Raw genomic sequence first — 8546 nt, forward strand, 5'->3', positions numbered from 1 at the left:
TATTGCATCAAAATGTCTGTGCTCTTGCAATCTTGAGTATGCTGTTCAGGTGTGTCTCTGTAAGCTGCAAACCTACGATGATGCAGCAGCAGCAGAACTGGAAGAAGAAGCAGAAGACAGCCAGTTCCACTGCGGGCCTGATAGAAGCCCTCCGGGGGCCTCATCTGGCCCCCAAGCTGCATGTTTGACACCCCTGCCATGGAGTCGACCCTCCAAAGCAGCCATTTTCTCCAGAGGAACTCAGCTTTGTGGTCTAGAGATCATTTGTGGTTCCACGAGGTCTCCAGACCCTACCTGGAGTTTAGCAAACCTAAACTAGGCACACCAAAGCCCAATTCAGTTTAGGACAATGGCACACTTGGAGAAGGAACTTGAACGTTCCCCCCATACCCATGTTGTTTTCCTAACCTGAGATGGTCCCAGCAGGCTGCTTTCTGCCTCATGGGGGAAACCTAGGCATATCCCATCAGTTCACGCAGAGCCCCCAGTGAGGCCTTTGTGGCCATTTCATGTCGGGACCATGGCGGATGGGGGATGTGCCCCACATGGCTAAAGCGTCTCTGTGCTCTTGTACCACAGTCCCAATCGAACTGGCCCTTACATCGCTGGGCATTCGATTTCCAGCACGAACTCACAGAACACCTATGGTTGGTCCCTCAGAGGAAAACATAGCATGCAACTGTGTTGAAACGATCCAATGACTTTGGAGCCGTTGGTCTACTTTATTTTCCTTTGCTAACTAAATGGCACATTCACCAATACTGATATGAGAAATGGAAGAAAAAGGAAACTATGTGTTTTTCTAAAGCACGCCACTTAAACCAGCATACCCAGGTAAACCTAGGTACACTGAGAAGGCCGGTTCTAGGGGCACCAAGAAGAGAATTCTCAGTCCTTTCTCTAAACTAAAACTTCCAAACAAGCACAGCCACATAGCATATGCATATTTTCAAAGGATTAGCCGATGACATTCGTATTTAAAACAATTAGAAGGGTTTCAGCTGGGATCCAAGATGGCAGGAACAGGCTCTTGGAGGAGGCCTGCATCTCTGTGCAACAGTTTAGGTGCAAAATTGTAACAGCTAACATTACCATTTACCAATTATTTCACTGCAGCTCCTGGGGTTGCCAGCTCCAGGTTGGGAAATTCCTGGAGATTTGGGGGTGAAGGCTGAGGAGGGTGGGTTTTGAGAGAAGAAGAAGAGAAGAGATTGGATTTATACCCTGCCCTTCACTACCTAAAGGAGACTCAGAGTGGCTTACAATCTCCTTTCCCTTCCCCTCCCCACAACAGACACCCTGTGAGCAGTGTTCCCTCTAAGCTGAGTTAGTGTGAGCTAGCTCACAGTTTTTTAGCCTCTGGTTCACACATTTTTGTCTTAGCTCAGGAAGGAGGGCTCCAGAGCAAACTAATTTATGCAGTAGCCAAATCGCTTCCTCACAACTTTAATGCCAGTAGCTCATAAAAGCAGAATTTTTGCTGACCAGACTCCACTGTTTAGAGGGAGCATTGCCTGTGAGGTAGGTGGGGCTAAGAGAGCTCTGAGAGAGCTACTCTTGAAAGAACAGCTCTGAGAGAACGTGTGATTGGCCCAAGGTCACACCAACAGCTGCATGTGGAGGAGTGGAGAATCAAGCCCAGTTCTCCCAGAACTGGCTCTTTGAAGGGCAGGAACTCAGCAGGGTATAATGCCATAGAGTTCATCCTCCTAACCAGTCATTTTTTCTCCAGGGGAACTGATCTGTGTAGCCTGTAGCTGTAATTCCCAGAGATCTCCAGCCCCACATGGAGGCTGGCAACCCCAACCCTCCCAAGCTTCTTGCTCTTTTTGGTGGGAGAGGGATATCAGAAAAGTTTGATTCTTACAGAGGTCATCAAGATGATCCAGTAGATGATAAGAAGAGGTATGCTTTTATATCTTGTTAGGAACCATGGAGAAATGGGGCTTGGGCTTTAATTTGGAACACTTTGCTTTGAGCTAGGCTACAACCTGCCCTGACCTCTCTGAATACGGCAAGATAAACATCTTGTTTGGCTCACAACACTCCTCTTGCATTCTTTCGTGCCTGTAGGGCATCTATACAATTAATCTTCAGGAATGGAGGTTAAAGATACTTATCTGGGTGATTGAAACTGCTGTACATCACCCAACCCACTAACTAGAAAGAATAACTCCATAGCAAAATGTCATAAGGACGGTGAATGGGTTGATTGAGCACAAACGACACTGATTCTAACACCGGGCAGGCTTTCAACAGATGTGTCACCTTTGGCCCATTATCAAGGACTACACTTCGCATTTCCCAGCAGATTAGGAAACCACTGTGCAGTCTGCAAAGTGCGGAACCACGCACAGAAACATAGGCAAAGTAAGGGGACACCAGGCTGAAAGGAAAGCAGCTGCAATTTGATAAGCGGAGCATGTAGCATCATCGCCTCCACCAGGGGTCGTTTCGTAGAAAAAGAGCTAGGTGAACTCATTAGCATAACTCATTAGCATATGCCACACCCCCTGACATCATAAGGCCCGGCGGTGGACCTGCAAGGCCAGCGGAAGTGCGAGGAAGCCCCACCAAGGCCCTCCCTGGCCCCAGGCAGGCAGGGGTGGGGAGAGGTGGGGAGAAAGCAACTTACCCTCCCTCTTCTCTTGCCTCCTCCTGGCTGAATGAGGGCCAGAAGCGGGGCGGCCGGAAGCAGGAGGCGGGGCTTCATCGTGTGCCCCGCACCTCACCCGGGGGAACTGCGATCCCCCGCGTTCCCCCCCGAATCAACCTCTGGTCTCCACCACTGGCTCTTTCCTCCGGGTCTCACTGGACAGCAGTGAAACCCTCCTGGCAAAGATCACCTCTCAGCAACAAGCTAGCTGCCAAGCAAGTAGAGGTTCCTAGACTTGTGTGATCCAGGCCCGTAGCCAGGATTGTGTAATTCGGGAGGCCTTTGAAAAAGTCAGGGGGCACTGACGTCACAAAATTAAAACATTAAATTAAAATCAAATTTTAAAAACTCACTGTTGCAGCGTCTGTACTCTGCCTGCCTACGTGGGGGAGCAAGCCACGCTTGGGAAAGAGGCAGCCTCTTGGGTCCTGTTATTAGTCAACATGGAATGTTTCCAGCAAGAGTTGATAAGTAGTATTTGATCAGAATTAGGATTGAAAAAGTCAGGGGGCACTGACGTCACAAAATCAAAACATTAAATTAAAATTAAATTTTAAAAACTCACTGTTGCAGCGTTTGTACTCTGCCTGCCTACGTGGGGGAGCAAGCCACGCTTGGGAAAGAGGCAGCCTCTTGGGTCCTGTTATTAGCCAACATGGAATGTTTCCAGCAAGAGTTGATAAGTAGTATTTGATAAGAATTGGGATTGCTACACGCTCATACTGCAAAGCAAATGTTCACATTGCGCAGTATTCGTTGGTGTGAGTGATGACAGAAGGATATTCCTTACAGAACTACAGAAATACTTCAGTAAATGTTTTTGCAACTTATCTTTATTGACTCTTCGTTACTTTTATCACAGGTGTTGTTTTTTGAGTTCCATGCTTGGGGAAGAGGCAGCAGTGAGGAGTCTTCCGGGCAGCCCAGAGAGTCAAGAATCCTCCGGGCAGCCCAGATAACCGGGGGCCTGGAAGCTGAGTGGAAGGGGGGCTAACAGGAAGTCGGGGGCCAGGCCCCGAAATGCCCCACTGTAGCTACGGGCCTGGTATGATCAAATCTAGGCTTGTGTGATCATTTCCCCCCTTTTTACAGAGGTGCACAGAACTATATTTTGTTCAGTGTGATAAAAATATGTCTTAGCACTGTGCCCAGCTATTTGTTGCTCATCATCATTATCTCTTCCATGTTTTGACTGACCTGTTTGCCATTGCTTGTTGTGTAGGAATGTTTCTCACCACCTTCCTCTCCCATTTACAGATCTAGTAGGTTGTTGTACACGGTGCTGTCCTCATGAGAGGCCTTCTTCATCGTGGACATTATATTTTGTAATGATCTAGCTAGCACACATTTGTGCCTTTTTTCTTGTTTAGAAACCTGTTTTGTTCTGGAGAATTTTGGGAATCACTAAGTACGTTACTCCGTTGGATTGTTCATTTATTGAAATTATACTTTCATCCTTCTTAGTGGTCCGTACTTAGTTCCAAAAATGGCTCATAAGAATTAAATTGCCCCATGAAAGGTAAGAAGGAGCAGGTGTGTACATGTAAGTACTGAGGTAATATGCTTTCACTGGTATATCCCCCAGCAGAAGAAGTTGGGCTTTCTTCCTGTGTTAATCAATACAGACAAGGGACCTACTTGCTGGTTCCTCCCTTTTCTCGGGCAATTTGTAACCCTCAAGTCAGGTGGGGAGCAGTGTTCCCTCTGAGATGAGTTAGTGTGAGCCAGCTCACAGTTTTTTAGCCTCCTGCTCACACATTTTTGCCTTGGCTCAGGAAGAAGGGCTCCAGAGCAGACTAATCTATGCAGCAGCCAAATCACTTGCTCACAACTTTAATGCCGGTAGCTCACAAAGTAGAATCTTTGCTCACAAGACTCCACAGTTTAGAGGGAACATTGGTGGGGAGCCATTGAAGCCAGCGTATCCATTGGAATGTATTTCCATTTATTTTATTTATAATGCCATTCTGACGGCAGCCACTAGGGGCGCAGGGAAGTCAGCACAGTAAAATGCACTCCAACTATTGGCTAGCAAACCTTTGCCTAACAAATCTTGTAAAGTCAATCAACCAAGCCAACATAGGAACAAGGCAAGACAAGCCAGCACAGCTGATGACTGCTACAGTCATTGTCAGGCTGCAGCCTACTATAAACGTCATTGTGACAGCAGTCTATCCTTTCCCTCTTCCTTTCTTTGCACTCAGCTCCAGCGGCCTTCTGGTCTGCAGCATCTTAATAGCAGTATGGTAACAAACGTTTCTTAATATTATGAACAGAAGGGGGAATTAATATTTTTTCTGTGCTCTAACAAAGTAGTAAAAAGATGCTCTCTCTCTCTCTCTTTACAGTATGGTAAGGGAATGTTGATTAGTTTTAGTGGTTATACATGTGGAACAAAAGTTAGAACTCCCAATCGGGCACTGGGTTGTTGTTATTGTGTTGGTGGGATATCTGATAGTGTTTTGTTACAGCTACGTTGTTATATGACAAATGATGTAATATTTTTTAGATAATGTCAGCAAATCAATCCCAATGCTCCCAGCACCACTACATAACCCAGTTTCCCCCTGCTCTAGTGCTAGGTAAAGCTACAAAGGTAAACTGAAATAGATTTCTTACTGATTTACACTTACTATAGATTTATTGCAACATGAGGATTTTGTGAACTATAGCCTGCTTCATCTGATGAAAGATGTGTATCCTACATTGGAAGATTATGTCTGCATAAATATGAAATTACAAAACTAGACTCATGGCTTTAGAGAGTGACAAGAAGCGGGACCCGTGATACTCACGGGAGGGTATTCTCCAGGGCTCCCAGGTGGCTGGCCTGCTGAAGCAGCAGGAGCTCTGCACAAAGGAGGAGGCTGCAGCAGCTGCAGGAGAGCCCAGGAGGCGATCCACTGAGCTCGCCAGGCTTCCCACACACACCTGAAAGCAGCAACGGCCACGACTCTAGCCACCGGCCCTCCAAGGTTTCTCCCCCTTGCCACCACGACCGCCAGCAGGGATTGCCCCAAATCTGGGGATTGCCCCCAGGTGCCCCCAATGTGTGGATTTAGATACCCGCAAGCAGGGAGCATCTTGAAAAGGTACATGCTATGTAGACCAAGTAGATAAGAAGGGTATTTTTGGCAGGCACTGCTTGTTTGGTAAGAGGGAGTAAAACTAATCCTGCTTCTTTTACGCAATTATGATGGCGTCCATAGATACAAGGAGCCTCCTGGCCCTGATTGTCGCCAGCCCGCCAAGGCTTCTCCCCCCCCCGGCAACAGCAACAACGTCTGTGGCTCCCAGCGCCAGCCCTCCAAGGCTTCACCCTCCCCCCATCGTTGCCAGCAGCAACAGCAGCAAGCCCTGTGTGGCACCTAGCCACGGGGCCGGCCAGACTCTCTCACCCGCGCGCAGGACAGGAGATGGCTACTATTTGTGTGATTCCGATTTTGTATGCCTGATGAAAAACCTTTAGTAAAGACAACATTTATTTAAGGACTAGCGTGTTGTCTCACTTCCTGGGATATAGCCGAGCGTCTCATTCGCCATCCGACCTCTGTATAGACTGGTATAGAACTTACGCACAGCCACAAACACCCAATTTTCCTTGGTAGATAACTTGGATTGGGTCTCCAGGAATTTCCTGGAGAAGTTGGCATAACACCACCACCACAGCTGCCAGCAGCAATGGCTGTGAGCTCTATGTCCTCCTAGCCGCCGGGCCACCAGGCTTCTCCCCCCACCACCGACAGCAACAATGTCTGTGGCTCCCAGCACCGGCTCTCAAAGGCTTCTCCTTTTCCTTCCCCCCGCCGCTTCCAGCTGCAATGGCAGCAAGCCCTGCGTGGCACCTAGCCGCAAGGCCAGCCAGGAAGCAATGGCCGCGGCTCCCAGCTGCCAGCCCAGCAAGCCCCCCCCACATGCTGATGATGACAGCAGCAACAGCAGCAAGCCCTGCGCGGCTTTGCCACAGTTCCTAGTGGTGAGTGCGTTCTCTGCGCATGCACAGGGAATTCTCCTTTACTTTTGAGGGGATTTAAGTATTTCCCCTATAGTTTTTTTACAGATTTCAGATTTACTTCTGGGGATTGCCCCAAATCTGGGGATTGCCCCCTAGGTGCCCCCGATGTGTGGATTTCGATAACCGCAAGCAGGGGGCGCCTTGGCTATTAGATATATAGATATTGAAAAGGTACAGGCTATGTAGACCACGTATATAAGAAGGGTATTTTTGGCAGGCACAGCTTGTTTGGTAAGAGGGAGTAAAATTAATCCTGCTTCTTTTACGCAATTATGATGGCTTCAATAGATACAAGGAGCCTGGCCCTGATTGTCTTCATGTATGCACCTGCCCCTTATTACCCTCCATAGGGGCAATTTAATCCCCATGAACAATGCCTCCTCTAAGCTGTGGAGTCTTGTGAGCAAAATTCTACTTGGTGAGCTACTGGCATTAAAGTTGTGAGTGAGCAATTTGGCTACTGCATAAATTAGTTTGCCCTGGAGCCATCCTTACTGAGCTAAGACAAAAATGCGTGAGCCGGAGGCTAAAAAACTGTGAGCTAGCTCACACTAACCCATCTTCGAGGGAACACTGCCCATGAGCCATTTTTTGAACAACGTATTTGGCTACTAAATAGGATAAAAATATAACTTCAGTAAATGAACAATCCAACTGAGTTATGTACTTAGTGATTTCCAGAATTCTCCAGAACAAAACAAGTTTCTAAACAAGAAAAAGAACACAAAGTCGTGCAATGCCATGTCAATTTCAACTGGAAGAAATAGGCTTGCTTCCCCTCCGCACCAAATGGCACATATGACCGCAGCCTGAAGCTCTAACCACTATACCACACTGGATGGCTGCTGTTGAACAGTAACAAGTAGCCAGGCCTAGTTGAGTCATGCAAGTTGAGTGGTATCAAGTTGCTTAGAGGTTGCTTCCAGCCTGGGGTTGCCAACCTCCATGTGGGACCTGGAGATCTTCCAGAACATAAGAACAGAAGAGAAGCCAATATTGGATCAGGCCAATGGCCATCTAGTCCAACACTCTGTCTCACAGTGGTCAAAACCCAGAATTACAACTGAACTTCAGACAACAGGTTTGCCCTCCTGGAGAAAATATTTAATGATTCTTATGAACAACAATTTGTGTATCTGTTGTGTCTTAACCATTGAAACACAATGTTAAGCTTGAAACCTCAGCTGGATTCTAATCTGGAACAACACTATTGGCTGAAGCATGATCTGTAACCAATCAAATGTAAGAGAATTGTGCTGGAGGGAACTGTGTTTATTGGTTGTTATCTCTGTAATATGATTGGACCTTAACTATGTGAGAACGTGACTACATCAGCCCGGTAGAGTTTAAAAAGTTACTTACTTCGTTGTTGAGTTGCATACTTAACAGTATCTATTAAGACTTTTACAATATTGCTTAAGAAATTCTGACATTTTCAAGGGAAAATCCAACATCATCATATCCTCAATGAGCGCCCGGTTGTCCACTCATTTCACAAATCTTCCTCAGGCGTAAACCTATAAAGTTGGAAGGTGTCAGCCTCTTGATACAACTTGATACAACTTCTTTTTGATACAGTTTAACCTCTTTTTTACTTTCTTCAAATTATTGCAGCTTAACTTCTTTTTCATCTATATATCTAATAGCGAAAGGTGCCCCCTGCGTGCGGATATCTAAATCCGCGCATTGGGGGCACCTGGAGGGGAGGGAGATTTTCGTGCACACTTGGGGCAGTCCCCAGGTGTGCACAAAAATCTAAAAACCCGGAAAAAATATTGGGGGGATACTTAAATCCCCCCAAAAGTGACAGAGCGTCCCCTGCGCATGCACAGGGAACGCTCTGCGAACTCCCTCACTGCCACCGCCGCCGCTTCG

Source organism: Gekko japonicus, unplaced genomic scaffold (assembly GCF_001447785.1).
Source record: "Gekko japonicus isolate JY-2015 unplaced genomic scaffold, Gekko_japonicus_V1.1 scaffold3640, whole genome shotgun sequence".
NCBI classification, from domain to species: Eukaryota; Metazoa; Chordata; class Lepidosauria; order Squamata; family Gekkonidae; genus Gekko; species Gekko japonicus.